Here is a 16,637-nt window from a genome sequence, read left to right as displayed (position 1 = left end):
TATATATATATATATATATATTAGAGATAGCCTTTATTATATATAGACCTATATATATATATATATATATATATATATATATATATATATATATATATATATATATATTAGAGATAGCCTTTATTATATATAGACCTATATATATATATATATATATATATATATATATATATATATATATATATATATATATATATATATATATAACGGATTTTGAGCGAAGCGAAAAATCTATTTTTGGGTGAGATAGCCATGGCGTCCTGATGGAAGGTTCCTGTTTGGTAGCTTCCTTGGGTATAAGACTACTAAGATATTCCCAGAGAATTTAACCACAGGTTATCACAGAATTCTAACTTCTGGAGCGAGTATCTCAAAGGTTTCCCTTTAAGACATCGTAATACAACAGGGGACACGCATGTCTGGTCGTGCCACATAGCTATCTCCACCCCGAACAGAGTTAACGCTTCGGTGTGTAAGGGCTGAGAATAGCTGGGAGCCGTTCCACAGCTAATCTCACTCGTGGCTACTACTGATACTCGAGACGTAAACAAACGGACGCCATTGCTCTAATGACGTCACGCGCGTCTTTATCCTGGCGCCAGTTGCTGCCCATCACCATGATACAATTGTGTAGGGTGGGAGCAAACTGAACGAAGTAGTAGGGAGGGTCCATCAGGACGCCATGGCTATCTCACCCAAAAATAGATTTTTCGCTTCGCTCAAAATCCGTTTTTTGGGCTCAAGCCATGGCGTCCTGATGGAAGAGTACCAGAGAATCAATGTATCGTGGTAGATTTTCCCCCAGAGTTAAGTGCCTAGGCATTGACAAAACAGCAAAGTAATCTTAGGTAAGAACCATAGGAACGAAATATCCTGCCCCCCATTGGTAGGAAGTTCCCATGGGCTATGCCGACGTCAAAGTGGTATTGAAGGGCTATTCATCTTGACAGAAGAACTTTTTAAGAGCTTAGAGATGAAGCAGAATGTTTGATATTTGTATAGGAACATTCTGAAGTAGGCCAGTGGTGGTTGGGCACTGTGCGTAGAGTTCATCTCCTGATTATCAGAAGTAAGTATTCGTGTAGGAACCTTACTGAGGCAAGGTGAATATAATTTAGGAATGGACATCTTAAATTCTTCATGACCATAAGAAAGGAGGAGTAAATAAAACTATGACAGTATGTATTTCATAGTAAGTAGGAGCTGAAAGAGACGCATAAGTAATAAAATAGAAATTTTATTTCACAATGCAGAAATTAAATAATTTACAGCAAAAGTAAAGTTCATTTACAGTAATAATAATGTACATAGAAATAAAGGCTTGCTCTTGAATCTGAAAGGGAATTTCAGGATTAGTAGGTACTCGTTCTCGAGGAACGCAAGTCTTTAAATAACACATCATGCTCAAGGCATGCGGCACTTGTGTAACACTATGACATTTCACCTGGGATAAGAACAGTTATAAAAGCACTAAGTGTTTTTAGACATCACTATGAATCGCTCGAGGGTCAACATAGGCACCCGAAGAGTTAGAGTCCCAAGTAACTCACTGTTCTACGCAGAGTTAGGTGCAGGTTTCATAACACTACCTGCGGCTACCACAAAATGTTTGATTTCGTGCACTTGTTTCGCATAATGTTTAAAGAAAACTCGCGAGGACTTCCAGCCCGTAAAGTTTTTAAGGCTCTCAAAGTCCATGCTCTGAAAGAAGTTCAGAGAAGATGCCACTTTTCTAGGATCATGACCAGCGGGTGTACTGTTCGGATCCGCTCTGCGAATGAAGTAGGTGATTTTCGCTCTTAATTGTTTCAGTGACAGGTCGCTGCCCGATGTTTCTCCTTTGAAGAGTTGGCCTCCACCAAAGTTTGAAGTTCTGCGAAGATAGACCTTGAGGCTCTCTACTGGACATAGAGAGACATCCTCCTTCAGGGGGCATATTCTCCAAGGGCCCCATCTTTTGGTGGGTAATTCATTTTTGGCGAGAAACGTCGGATCAGGGGAGAGGGTCACTTCTCCTGAATCAGCAAACAGGATGTGTCCCTCTTCTCTTGATAATGCCACTATTTCGCTGACTCGAGCTCCCGAGGCGAGAGCAAATAAAAATATAACTTTCTGAGTCAGATCCTTGAGGGGGCATGAATCGTTGTCCAAGTTGGAGGCGAAATGGAGCACCTTGTCTAGTGACCAGGAGATCGGTTTCGGAGGGGGTGCTGGGCGTAGGCGAGCACATGCTTTCGGCAGTTTGTTAAAGATGTCGCTGGACAGATCAATTTGGAAAGCGTATAGAATTGGTCTAGTCAAAGCCGATTTGCAGGTCGAAATCGTATTGGCTGCTAATCCTTGTCCATGAAGGTGAATGAAGAAGGACATACAGAAATCAATGGTGATTTCTTTAGGATTTTTTGCTTTAACAAAGGAGACCCATTTCCTCCAGGATGATTCATATTGCCGTCTCGTGGATTCGGTCTTGTATTCCTCTAGGAAGTTTAGACTTTTCTTCGAGATCCCAAACCTCTTCTTTGCGGCAAGGGAGAGAAAATCATGAGATGAAGGTCCTTGATTTTCGATGATGAAGCGAAGACAGTCGACTTCTGTACTTGTTGAGAGAGAACTGGGCCCGGGAGAGGGATCAGCTTGGGCTGCAGCTCCAGGACCAGGGGGGTACCAGTTGCTCCGGGGTCACTTGGGAGCCACTAGGGCCGCTGTCCCTTTGAAGGTTCTCAGTTTGGAGAGGACTTTCAACAGAAGGTTGGTGGGAGGGAACAGGTATATCTTGGACCATCTGTTCCAGTCCAGTGACATGGCGTCCACCGCTTCTGCCTTGGGGTCCTCGTACGGGGCTACGTACAGAGGAAGTTGATTGTTGTCGCTCGTTGCAAAGAGATCTATCTGAAGTTCTGGGACTTGATGAGAGATGAAGGAGAATGATCTTGCGTCTAGAGACCATTCCGACTCTATCGGGTTTGTCCGAGATAGAGCATCCGCTGTCACGTTGCGGAATCCTTGTAGGTGAACTGCAGACAGGTGCCACTTCTTCTTCTCCGCCAGACGGAAGATTGGGAGAAGCACCTGATTTATCTGGGGCGATCTTGAGCCTTGGCGATTGAGACAACGAACTACCACCGAGTTGTCTAGGGTTAGACGGATGTGGATCGAGGGCGGCGGGGATAGCTTCTTCAGAGTAAGAAGGACCGCCATGGCCTCCAAGATGTTTATGTGGAACGTCTTGAATAGTGGAGACCAGGTCCCTTGAGCTTGTTTCAGGTGGGAGTGACCTCCCCAGCCCTCCAGTGAGGCATCCGTGTGGATGTTGAGTGAAGGAGGAGGGTGTTGGAGAGGAATGGACCTTTTCAGGGCCATTGCTTCCGACCACGGCTTTAGGAGGCGTCGAAGTCTGTTTGGAAGCCGTCTCTTGAGGTCTCTTCGAGCGATGGATGCCGATCGTCTCCAGACTCCCGCGGCATCCTTTAGCTGTGCACGAAGCACTGGGTTTGTCACTGAGGCGAATTGTAGAGAGCCTAGAACTCGTTCCTGCTGTCGTCTTGAAATGCGTTTGGATTTCAGTAGTCGCTTGACAGACCCTGCTATTTCCTTCCTTTTCTTCTGGGGGATGGAAAGGCGGTGTGACTGAAGATTCCAGTGGATTCCCAGCCACTGAAACTTCTGAGCCGGAGAGAGGCGAGATTTCTTCTCGTTGATCTTGAATCCCAGGTGTTCTAGGTACTGGGTAACTTTGTCGCAAGACTTTGTACACTCTTCGGGCGATGGAGCCCAGACTAGCCAGTCGTCGAGGTAGGCCATCACCTGGACGTTTCTTAGGCGGAGCTGTTGTACTATGGCGTCTGCCAGCTTCGTGAAGATCCGAGGGGCCACATTGAGGCCGAATGGCATGGCCCGGAAGGCGTAGCTTTTCCTTTGGAGTCGAAATCCTAGGTAGGAGGAAGCGTGATGGTTCATTGGAATGTGCCAATAGGCATCCGCCAGGTCTATAGAGACCGTGTAGGAACCTTGAGGCAGAAGGGTCCTTATTTGTTGAAGCGTCAGCATCTTGAATTTGTTGTTCTCTATGAACTTGTTGAGGGGGGATAAGTCCAGAATGACTCTGAGCTTGTCTGAGTCCTTCTTGGGAACGCAAAACAGTCTCCCTTGGAACCTGGTGGACTTTACCTTCCTTATCACCTTCTTGTTCAAGAGGTCTAGAACATATTCTTCCAGAATGGGGGTCGATTGTTGGAAGAACCGCTGGAAGATTGGGGGTGGTTGCACCCAACTCCAGCCTAGACCGTTCTTGATGATGCTGTGTGCCCAAGGATCGAAGGTCCAACGATCCTGGAATTGGCGGAGTCTTCCTCCCACCGGAAGCACTTCATTGCTTCTGGTGTCCCGAGGACTTGTTGCCTCGGCCGCTAGCTCCCTTTCCTCCTCTACCTCTGGAGGGACGACGAGAGGCGTCTCTGCTTGCACCCCTGGACGAGCCTCTACCTCTGGCATGAAAGGTAGTGGATGGCTGCTCAAAGGCAGGGGTGAAGACCGGTGACTGTGACAACACCGGTTGGGGGACCAATTGAAAGGTCTGTTGTGGTTGGGCAACCACTTGGGAGGTAGCGGGTCCCGGAAACTGACGTCTTTGTTGACGTTGCTGGGGTTTCGGTTTCTGAGGTTTCCTCTTAGGCTGAGGTCCATCGTCCTGAGAGGTTTTCCTTTTCCTGGACATGCCCCACTTGTGGAGAAGGTTCCTATTCTCCGTGGCGGCTCTGTCCGTTATTTCCTTGACAAGGTCCGAAGGAAACAGGTGCTTTCCCCAGATGTTGGAGGAAATCAGCCTCCGGGGTTCGTGTTTCACGGTGGCACCGACAAACACGAATTCACGACAGGCTCTACGAGCCTTTATGAAATGGTACAAGTCCTTCATTACCGTGAGTAAGTGGGATTTGGCCAGTACCATGTAGTGATCGGGTACTGCTGTGTCACAGGCCATAACTTCAAGTTGGACTTGATGAGAAAGAGACGCTGCAAGCCTCTCCTTCGTGTCTTGTTCCCGGCGAAGGAGGTGATCATTGAGCTTAGGGAGGTCTTCATTAAACTGACGTCCGGCAACGTCAGGATCGAGCCTACCCACAACGAAAGTATGTTGGACATCTTTCCATTGTCTAGTGTCAGGGGGCGTTACGATGGAGAAGGGTCTGCACTCCTCCAGTGCAGGGCAGGGTTTCCCTTCTTCCGCCGCTTTAAGGCATGCAGCCAAGGCCTTTTCCAAAAATGGAAGAATCGCAGTGTCGGGAGCGACATAAGTAGGATGCTTCTTGCTCAAGGCAGGAAGCTTAGAGCAGGTAAAGCCCCTGCTCTTAAATGCGGAGGCTAGCATAGCCTGGGCCTTTGCGAGATCGAACACTATCTCTTCCTTAGGTTCGGTCTCCTCCTTTGAGGCAGGTTCAGAACGAAGCCGGACGTAACAGTCCGGGTAGGCCTCGAAGCTTGGGAAGAATTCCACATCTTCCAACGGGACCGTGCCGATTTTGTCACTAACAAAGATCCTGCCGGTCGCAATAACCATATGCTCTGCATACCTCCACGGGTTGGCATGAGAGCAAGCTGGGAGATCCTTAACCGAGATCTTCTTCGGTTCTCTGGATCCAATCATAGACCTGATGGACTCCTGGTTCTCCTTCAGTCTGTCGTCCATGACAGCTCTAATCAGTCGGATCAGTTCTTGTGTAGAAGAAGAAGGATCCGGGGTCGAGGAGGTAGACGGAATGGACACATCCGTCGGTGTAGGAGTAGGCGGAGGGATGGACGAGGGAGTAGCTCCAATCTCCGACTCGGTGTATTCCACCTTGTCTTCGTCCTCTTCGGCTCCTTGAGCCATAAGCGTCTTCTCCGTGTCTTCCGAGACGTCAGAGATCTGTTCATCCTCTTCGGAATCTAGGCGACACTCGTGCATGGACTGTGCCATGACCACATCAGGTTCCACCGTAATTTGGACAGTGGGGATTGCTTCCTTTGGAACCACTGAATCAGGGGAGGCCTTAGGGAACAGCAGGGACCTCAGTTCTTCGGTGGCCAGGTACGGTCCAGTGGCATTCCTCTGAAAACCACGCACCCACTTGCGCAGTTTCTCACGAGCAATGTCTCTAACCTCCGCTGAGGGAGGGTTATGGAAGGCCTCAACTAGGTAGGCCTGGCAGACCGTACATTCCAGTGGATTCCAGAACTTCCAATCCCCTTTCTTGTCTGAGCAAGGGGCGTGAGTCCTGCACGCCGTATGTCCGTAAAACTGGGAGCGTTTCACGGCACAGTATGCGAAATCGCACTTCATCTGCTCCTCCTGTGGAAGAAAGAGAAAATGAGTATGGGGGAGTCATAGGAATGGCTCTTAAATTAAGTTAATATTAATCATTAATTTTAACTTATAGAAGGTGTGATGCATAGAGAGTGAAACAGTAAAGGAGAACACGCTCCATGCATCTCGCCCGGCTGGTTACCATAGGCTTGGTCCTGGGATAATCCAAATGACCGAGATCATTGGATATAGTTTCCTAGGATTCCCATTATATTGGAACTCCATGGAAAGCCAAGGACAAGGTTGGGATCGAATTCATTCGGTTCCCAGATAAGAGCCAGAAGGTCTCATTAAGGGTAACTGCTTCTGGCAACCAGCCGTGCTAAGATGCACATAGCATGCTGGAAATAGAAGAATGCAAAGAGACAGCATGATCACTAATAGAGCAGTACTAGGTACTGATCTTAGAAGCAAAGCAGCTTATCTATTTGCCAGGTAGGGCTATCTTAGTCTTATGATAGCTACAGAGAGGGGGTGCAAGTATTCTTGACGCCTCCGGGGTATCCGGCAAGCCGCCGGCACGCCGGAGCTCGCTCCAGCATAGATTCTGGCATTAGAACAGACAATTTTCAAAAGTCAGTTAGATACCAGGATGGCGGCCGCCGGCACAACGGCGGCACGCCGGCAGGGAGCGGCGGCTCCGGCAGCCGGAGGATGCCGGATTGGTGACTGGGGTAAGGATGGTACAGGTAGTATCGGGTTGCCGGCAGTATATGCCGGCACTCCGGAGATCGACCGGCAAGCGGACGATTAGATAGGAGTAGGAGAGCCGCCGGTAGTAGCCGGCGGCAGCCGGCAGTCCCTCGGAACACGGGGGGCTGGCGGCAAGGGTAGGGAAGTCACCAAGAGGCAGGTATTGCCGGCATAAGAGGCGGCAAGAGACCGGCACCCGGATAGATAGAGAGACAGGGGGAGGGGGGGAAGGATGCGGGAAGTACCTTCAGGGTTCCAGACATCCCTCCCCCTCCCTGAGGGGGTGTACCCATGATAGAGACAGGCTCTATCATCCATATGCAGGGGTCACTAGGGACCGGGAGCAGGTAGCCCAAGGGAGGACTAGGGAACACCCAAGATGGGGGGGGGGGAGACTCCCTTATGCAGAGCTACACTAGGAACTAACCTTATAGGACACTATGAAGGTATATGTACCAGAGCGGACTGCACAAGGAAGCTCGGGTAGCCCTACTCATCCACCCTAAGGAGGAGTTGTAGGACAGGGGACAGATGAGTATAAACTAACCTAAGCATAGGCTAGGCTATACAAGAGATAGGTGGGGAGGGAGAAGAGAGGGGTCTTCCCAGGAAGGGTTTCTGTACCAGAGCGGCCACAAAGGGAAGGGAGGACACTCCCTAACCTAAGATTAGGCTGATCGGCTAAAACGGTGCAAGAGTACAGTTTCAGCATGGAACAGAGAAACCTTCCTAACCCGACCTAGATCAGGGCTAAAAGTCCTGAACTAGGCAAGGAAGAAGACGTATCGCTATCGCAGGAAAGTCGCAGACTATCCTAGCCATAGAGGTAGGCTAGCCTAACCTCACTCTCAGACGCAATCCTAAAGGGGGTTCATTCCTTTAGGGAGGACTGAGAGGCGATATAATACTCTATTAGACAATGAATCCCTTTACTCAGAAAAGGGATCAAGGCTAATTAGAGGGAATGCCAAGGCAGGGGATGAAGGAAGCATAAAGGGGTCCTAAGGTTAGGTTAGGCTAGTAAGAATCACTGACTAGCCTATCCCCTATATGGTCCCTGAAGGCGAAAACATTTGCATCACTAGTCAAAAGTATTGTAAAATAATAATGCCACTATCTTCATAACTTAGTCTAGGATCACTGATAAATCATGCATGAACACTTGTATATAGGCTCCTGGCCTGGGGGCTATAGTAGCCGACTGGTATGAGGTCAATCGATGACCGATAAAAAGCGTCTAAACACGATATAAAAGTTCCTAGCTATGAAGACTAAATAAACTAATGTATTCGATTAGTATATAAGGCCGGAAGCGTTGTTGTGGCTAACTAAATAAGACATGCAAAACAACAACGACGCCATAAAATGGCGGGTCCGGTAGAGGCACAGCTCTGCCACAAAACATCAATTATTTCGCAAAATAATCTTTACTTTACGGCCAGAGCTTAATTAAACAATACTGGAACCTTGTACTCAACTTTCCAGAAGAAGGCGAGGCTGAAGGTAACGACATAGCGAAGATGCAAAACGATAAAGTTCACACAAGGGAAAATCCGTCTCAGTAGGGCAGCTACTAAACAAAGGATGAAGACGCGCGTGACGTCATTAGAGCAATGGCGTCCGTTTGTTTACGTCTCGAGTATCAGTAGTAGCCACGAGTGAGATTAGCTGTGGAACGGCTCCCAGCTATTCTCAGCCCTTACACACCGAAGCGTTAACTCTGTTCGGGGTGGAGATAGCTATGTGGCACGACCAGACATGCGTGTCCCCTGTTGTATTACGATGTCTTAAAGGGAAACCTTTGAGATACTCGCTCCAGAAGTTAGAATTCTGTGATAACCTGTGGTTAAATTCTCTGGGAATATCTTAGTAGTCTTATACCCAAGGAAGCTACCAAACAGGAACCTTCCATCAGGACGCCATGGCTTGAGCCCAAAAATATATATATATTAGAGATAGCCTTTATTATATATAGACCTATATATATATATATATATATATATATATATATATATATATATATATATATATATATAAATATTATAGACCTATATATACATACATATGTGTGTATGTGTATATGTGTGTGTGCCTATGACCGTGTGTGTGCGCGCGCACGCGTGCATGACAAACACCCATCCATGAAAAGGCAAGAGAACCTAAACGTACCAAAACTATATTAACAATCTCGGACACTTGGCTTATCGGATTAAATCCCCCAGAATGTTAACCACAGTAATTCAATCAAACCAGACTTAGTTTTTAATTGGAAATTGATTTAAAGGAATTTATATTAAAAGTGGCGAGAAGACACCATCAAAAAATGCCCTTTTCAAGGCTATATGGCATTTGAGAGTATGGAGCCACCACACGAGTGCCAAGACGGTGCCAGCTACAAACACCAACTCGTTCTCGCCACCTGCCCATGGCAGGAGAGAGAGAGAGAGAGAGAGAGAGAGAGAGAGAGAGAGAGAGAGAGAGAGATTCTATGGGGCATAGATATCACGACAGATATATGTCGAACCAAACATCAGTCTACATAGCCTACATAGCCTACATATATAAACAAATGAAAAAAAAGAACCTCTATTTAATCTTGGTAAGTCGATGAGAGAGAGAGAGAGAGAGAGAGAGAGAGAGAGAGAGAGAGAGAGAGAGAGAGAGAGAGAGAGATTCTATGGTGCATAGATATCACGACAGATATATGTCGAACCAAACATCAGTCTACATAGCCTACATACATAAACAAATGAAAAAAAGAACCTCTATTTAATCTTGATAAGCCGATTCCTACTATCAGAACACCGGTAAATACCCACGTAAAAACTGTCTACCTTTGGACGGAGCACAATGGCATCGGGTTACCCAGGTAATGGCACTAGGTAAATGGGCATGAGGTAATGGCCCCATCTATTATTAGATGGCGTAGGCTGACGTGTTTATAGGGCACATGATGCGAGAGTGATCTATTGTTATTCGCGTGTTTGTGCGTATGAGTGTCATTACACAATCATAAATACTGTACATAACGCATCCTAGACCTAGGTGGTAGAAGCTATTCACAGTTTCGCACACACTCACGAAAGCACAAATACACACGAGCATACACTTTGCTTATCGTACTTGTCCATCTGGAAAGCAACCAGGTATGTATTAATACACTCGTTGTGGCATATTAATCCGCCACCCAGGACTTCCAAGGGATTGGTTCCGTAACGCTAGATAGATAGGCCCGAGAGAGAGAGAGAGAGAGAGAGAGAGAGAGAGAGAGAGAGAGAGAGAGAGAGAGAGAGATTATTTATACGATTCATATCATAATGAGCATTGTTTAACGCAAAACTGGCAGTGATTGGCCTAAGAGGCATATTCGATTCTTACTTCACTTTGACGGCTGTTTTTTTTTTTTTTTTCGTTCCTATACAGCAGGGGAATCCTACTCTCTACAGGACCACCACTGTTATTTTATCTTGTTCGTTCAGTTAAAATAGTTGCACAGTCGACATTATTCACCAATTGATATGATTCCAGTAACTCACTAAACGCTAAAGCATCAAGATTTGATGCTGGCTAAATATTCTTTGACGTATCATTGCAGATGATTATCTCATTAGGCTACGGCCTTTTACTCATTTTACGGTGATGGTATCTATACGCATATTCATCTCTAAGATGTTATATACTGATAGATCCTTGCTCACATAGAATCCATAATGTTTAAAACGCTTCCAAAAGACTAGAATTACTGTCAGATCTTTGCCCGGACAGCATCTAAACAGTCAGTTGAACTTCTACAAGAAATCCACAAACAACCAGAGAGAATTCTTGTAGACAGACAAATTTGTGAACACTTTGCTCGTATGTCAACAAAACACAAAACCCAGCTAACTTCATCGAAGGGGAAAACAAGACCGTTTTACTGATGAAGAGATTATACAAGCTATATCATTACTTGACATGGGAAATTTAATGCCTATGACTTTCACATAGGCCTATATTTAGGCCTGAGAATGGAATACTTACAAAATACGTATTTTCAATTGTTTAAAATCTACATACATTTGAGCTATATATATATATATATATATATATATATATATATATATATATATATATATATATATATATATATATATATATATATAGACAAAAAACAACACACACACACACACACACACATATATATATATTATATGTGTGTGCGTGCATGTACTATGTATGTATGTATGTACACAACAACAACTGCAGCCGTTTCTAGTCCACTGCAGGACGAAAACCTCACACGAACATGTTATATCAAGTCTGGAATTTAGCTATTTTCATCATTGTGGATTGGTGATGGTGGGAGACTTGTGTGATCGGTCACAGCAAACCCTTCTAGTGTGAGTGGCCCTGATTAGCACTGCTTTGCTGATCATGAGTTGAATGCAAACCCTTTCACCACGTTGAGGTATCCCCACTTACATAGTTATAAACACAACAATTCACAGATACTAATTAAAAATCCAGATTCTTTCATTTCTCTTAACAAGAGCTATTCCCTATCTCAGCGTGCACAACAATATTAGCAATTAATAGTGGATCGATGTAATCAAATTAACAACAATAACGACATAAACACAATGTTGTTTGGGTATGTTATAACAAGAAACTTGCTCAACTGCATTCGTATCGGATGACAGCTTCACCGCGAAATTCGTACACAACTTTATATTTGCTGTCGTTCGTCTGTTTAAAATACACTCATGAAAGACAACTTACGTATATTATGCTTGAGAATTATATATATATATATATATATATATATATATATATATATATATATATATATATATATATATACTCGGATATTCATCAAATTGTCAGTAGTAAACGTAACAATCCTTATTTTCAATAAAGTTAAACCAGAATACAAATTTTCCCTATTGGAACCTTTGGGTTTACAGAATCATGCTTTTCCGACTAGGGGTGTAGCTTAGCTAATAATAATAATAATAATAATAATAATAATAATAATAATAATAATAATAATAATAATAATAATAATAATAATAAGTAAAGCCAACAACATAGCATTATAACCAAACCCTCTTGATCTATCATGTGGGTAAACTGAGAGCTATCATCTTTCACGATTACCTGTCCTTCTAACCATAACCAACCATGAAAACCGCATCATAAATTGATAAAAAATGGGAATACGTATAACATTACCTTCTTTTCCTAGCCTAACAAACAATGATCACAACGTTATCTAATCACCGGATCGGTACATCAATCCTAACATTGATGCTGTTACCTTATTTGCCATAGGCCTATTTTTTTTCTACTATTGACGTGTTTTTTCCCATTTTTTGTCTGGGGTTGTTACCTAATCTGACATAGGCCGATATGTTTTATACTTTTATTAACGTGCTTTTTTTCTCATTTTAAAGGGTTGTTACCTAATCTGTCATAGACCTATGTTTTTTCTTCTAAACATGCATTTTTTTTCATTTTTGTATGGGGTAAGCACGGCCAGAGGCCTATGTAAACCAAGTAAATATCACTGTCCTAAACTAGATTGGATACTAGCACCTAAACTATATTAAATGAAACATAACCGTATCTCATATAGGGCTATGAAAGCCAAACCCAATACAAGATTGGCACAACCATATCCTATGATCACCACGTGTTAGCCTAACAGTCTGGAGGCGAGGCCTAACCTAACCTCTCACAGGCGTCCCAGAAACAGCAACTAACCTTCAAAGCTGAACCTCAACTAATTATGTGTGGTATAATCAACCCTGCCATGTTAACTAGGGACCTTACTGTGGACATATCAACCTAAATTTAAAATAATTTTTAAATGACAATATTTAACATGGCATTGCTAGAAAAACATGAAGGTATCAACATATTTTTCTCGACATTTAGTACCAAATAACATTTCTAATTTACATCAGTGTTGCCAGGTTTTCTAGGTGAGAAAAGGCCAACTTCTAATCAATTGCAGCTTTAAAAGGCCAACTTATTAGTAGAAATGGCCAAAAATATAGCATTTAGGACCAATCTTTTTTTATGATATTGCTAAAGGGCAACCAATTTCAAAAAAGGCCAAATTTGAAGTTATAGCCTGAAATAGGCCTATCTGGCAACCCTGATTTACATAGAAACAAAAATAAAAAAAGGCGTATATAATAATACATAAATTTAACAACGAAATAAACAAAAAGCACGTCTTTCATCTCACCTCATTCAAAATAAAGAAGAAGAAGAAGAGACGGAAAGTAAAACGTAAACAAGACCAGCCAACCTTCTCGATTCACGCAAACAAACGTTTATGGACGATCACTTTAAAATCGCATTTTTTCACACACGCCATCACGACAGGAGATCATACATATCCCCTTCCATATCCTGGACTATACACCTCCAGCGAACATTCACATAAACGTTCGGAGATCAACGATTTTCGGTTAATTTTCACTCGTTTCTGACGAAACTTCGAAGCGTGACGTACATCCTACACTCGATAAACGACAACTGGTTGGTTAACTTGGTTCAATTGGTTCCAGGGTTACCAGATGATTTCCACTAGATTATCGTACATGAGCCTTAAAATTATCGTTTTTTAACCAAAGTTATCGTACACACTTTCAACATAATTATTAGGGAGTAACATAATGACTTATTTCAAAGTATTCTAGTATAATTGTTTAATTAACACATTACATATATATATATATATATATATATATATATATATATATATATATATATATATATATATATATATATATATATATATATATATATATATATATATATATATATATATATATATACTTAAGGTATGTATCGTACATCGTACCGAACCCAAAATAATCGTACGTGTACGATATTTATCGTACGTATGGCAACCATGCTTGGTTCAATGGTTGGTCGGGGACATGGAGTCGGGGGGACCATAGTGGTTGAATGGTTCCCCCATTTGCAGGGGGTGAGAACCCTATTGGGGGTACGAGGGAGGGTATGGAATTGTTGTTATCCCACTAAGGGAGGCTCGGAAAATCCTGGTATATGAAATACTATAAAATTAGGACACGACTTTCCTCACGAGAGATAGGCCTAACAGATGTTGATATACTATACCCCCTTCAAACTGTCCGGAATAGCCTACAATGAATAACAATAATTAAAAAATCCTTGCATTCTATTATTATAACTATCTAAGCTACAAAACTAGTTGGAAAAGCAGTAAGATAGAAGCTTATCCCCGGTGCTCCACCAAGGAAAAGAATCATGATTTTGCAACTTTTATTTAAAGGAATCGACAAATTTGAAATGTTAAACAGCTTAAACTTCGGTGATTTTGTGATATCACTGTCGATTGGGGAGTGTCTCCATTAATCTCAGAACTCTAATCAAGATGATGAGCTTCTCACTAACGTATGAGAGGAACAGCTGGGTTAACTGCGTCAGTGATGACGTCACTGAGTCGTGACGTCAACATTACGTACTAACCTCAAACTTTAAGATTCTTACCGAATGATGATAATATTTTCAATTTGCTGGGGGGGGGGGGGAGGGGGTCCAGGGCTAGCTTCAATTATTGATTTTGGAGTCAATTGTGTCCTTATCGAGATATTTGCATCACTCAGATATACTGAATCATAAATACAGACGAATGCAGAGTCGTGTAGTCTGTGAAACATAACGTTTGAAATTGTGGAATATCACCAGTGGCCGTTTGAGAGAGAGAGATAGAGAGAGAGATATTAGTTCTCACTCCTAATATCCTTCACAAATATCCAATCAGCATTTATTTGTAAGATGAGGTCACTGGCCTTATACCTACATTAAACACACAAACACTTATACAGGCAGATAACTAATAGGCCTACTGTACCTTCCGACCGTAAAGTAACAGCCTCTCGAAACCCCTTTCGAGCCATCCAAAGAATAAGTGACGAATATTAAAAGATAGGAAGAAGAGATCTTAGCTATTTGTGGCCTGGTTGTCTTGGCATCGTCCGTACACCCATGGTGCTCCTCCTAAACCCCCCCCCCCCCCTCTCATACACAGTCACACACAGGTGTCTAAGGTCGCCCCTTATCCTTATTTTTAGCCTCACGGTTGATATATCTCATTTACAGGTTTCATTAGGGGTGTAAATATGCGATGAATATCGATACGGCTAGGCAAATAGGACCAGTTATGAAATAGCGCTGCTGTGGTTGGCTCGCTTTATGGAGACATTACCATATTGAATCCGGCCTTCTCTGAATTATATCATGGCATATACTGTAGTACGTTGTGAGGAAGTACTGTAAACCCTCCCCCCCCTTCTCTCTCTCTCTCTCTCTCTCTCTCTCTCTCTCTCTCTCTCTCTCAAGGCTGGGTATCAAGTATACTTATGTCATTCCTCGCCCGGATCACTGACTGAAGACAACTGTCTCCATCGTAAGCCTACTATGTATAACAGTTTTGTAACAGACCTACAGAGAGAGAGAGAGAGAGAGAGAGAGAGAGAGAGAGAGAGAGAGAGAGAGAGAGAGAGAGAGAGAGAGTTCACAAATTCTCATAGCTCTTTTAATTCATATTTATGAGACACCTTCCGAACAGAGGCCTGGTTATTTCCTCGGTACCTGATGCATATATTTATTATATGTTATTTGGCTCTCAGTCTTCTTACTCATTGTGCGTGTAAGAACTATGAGCTCACGCGCCTGAGTTCGTGCGTATGCAGGTGTTTGTTAAGAGGATGCATGCAACTGTTGGTGGGTGAATCTTGCATAATGATAAAAAGTGAAGTGAACCATATTCTCTATTGAAGAACAATTAAAGAATATATAAAAGAGAAACTATTACTTTTTAAACACCAAACGAAATACTAGACATCGCTCTTGAACTGGCCATTCAGGCCAGACACTGGCTCTTGCATCTCTTTTTTCCCACCTTAATCCATACATTAAGGGGTTGGTTGCATGATGTGCATTCTCTAGTGGCTCTTGCATCTCTTCTTTCCCACCGTAATCCATATTTTAAGGGGTTGGTTGCATGATGTGCATTCTCTAGTGTCCTCTATCAAATGCATCCTGTTGCTTACGGGCTGCCTAAGGCAAGAGCCCGTGTCTTACACAATGGTAAGGCAATCTGACACACACACACACACATCCTGTTGAATCTAAGCAATCATGATCTCCAAATGTTGCCGTAACTTCAATTATGTTGTGATAAGTGTATCCCAGAGTCAATACAGAGGTGAATCTGGTCTAGGTGTTTTGGGTGAAGGCTCTGGCCAGTGGCTTGTCCTGCCTTGAGTAAATATCCGTTGCATTACCAACCGCAATATTCTATCCTTACGTTAGATCCTTCCTTATCCGTACCTTGTAGTAGTATTACTTAAGATTGCCTTCGATTTAACAGCCTTGTGATTCTATATTACGGTGGAAATAAAAACCCAGGATGGCTTGGGAAAAAAAAGAAAGAAAAAATTTCAAACGTTCCCGTGTCCACTGTTTCACATACCATAGCACGCTACCCCAGCCATTAGGAGTTTTTTTTTTTTTTTTTTTTTTTAAAGGAAGTTAAAGGTAATTAAAATCGATTTAAGTATAA

This window comes from Palaemon carinicauda, chromosome 36, assembly GCF_036898095.1.
Source record: "Palaemon carinicauda isolate YSFRI2023 chromosome 36, ASM3689809v2, whole genome shotgun sequence".
Lineage (NCBI taxonomy): Eukaryota > Metazoa > Arthropoda > Malacostraca > Decapoda > Palaemonidae > Palaemon > Palaemon carinicauda.
The sequence above is the reverse complement of the archived record's forward strand: the minus strand, read 5'-3'. Positions refer to the sequence as shown.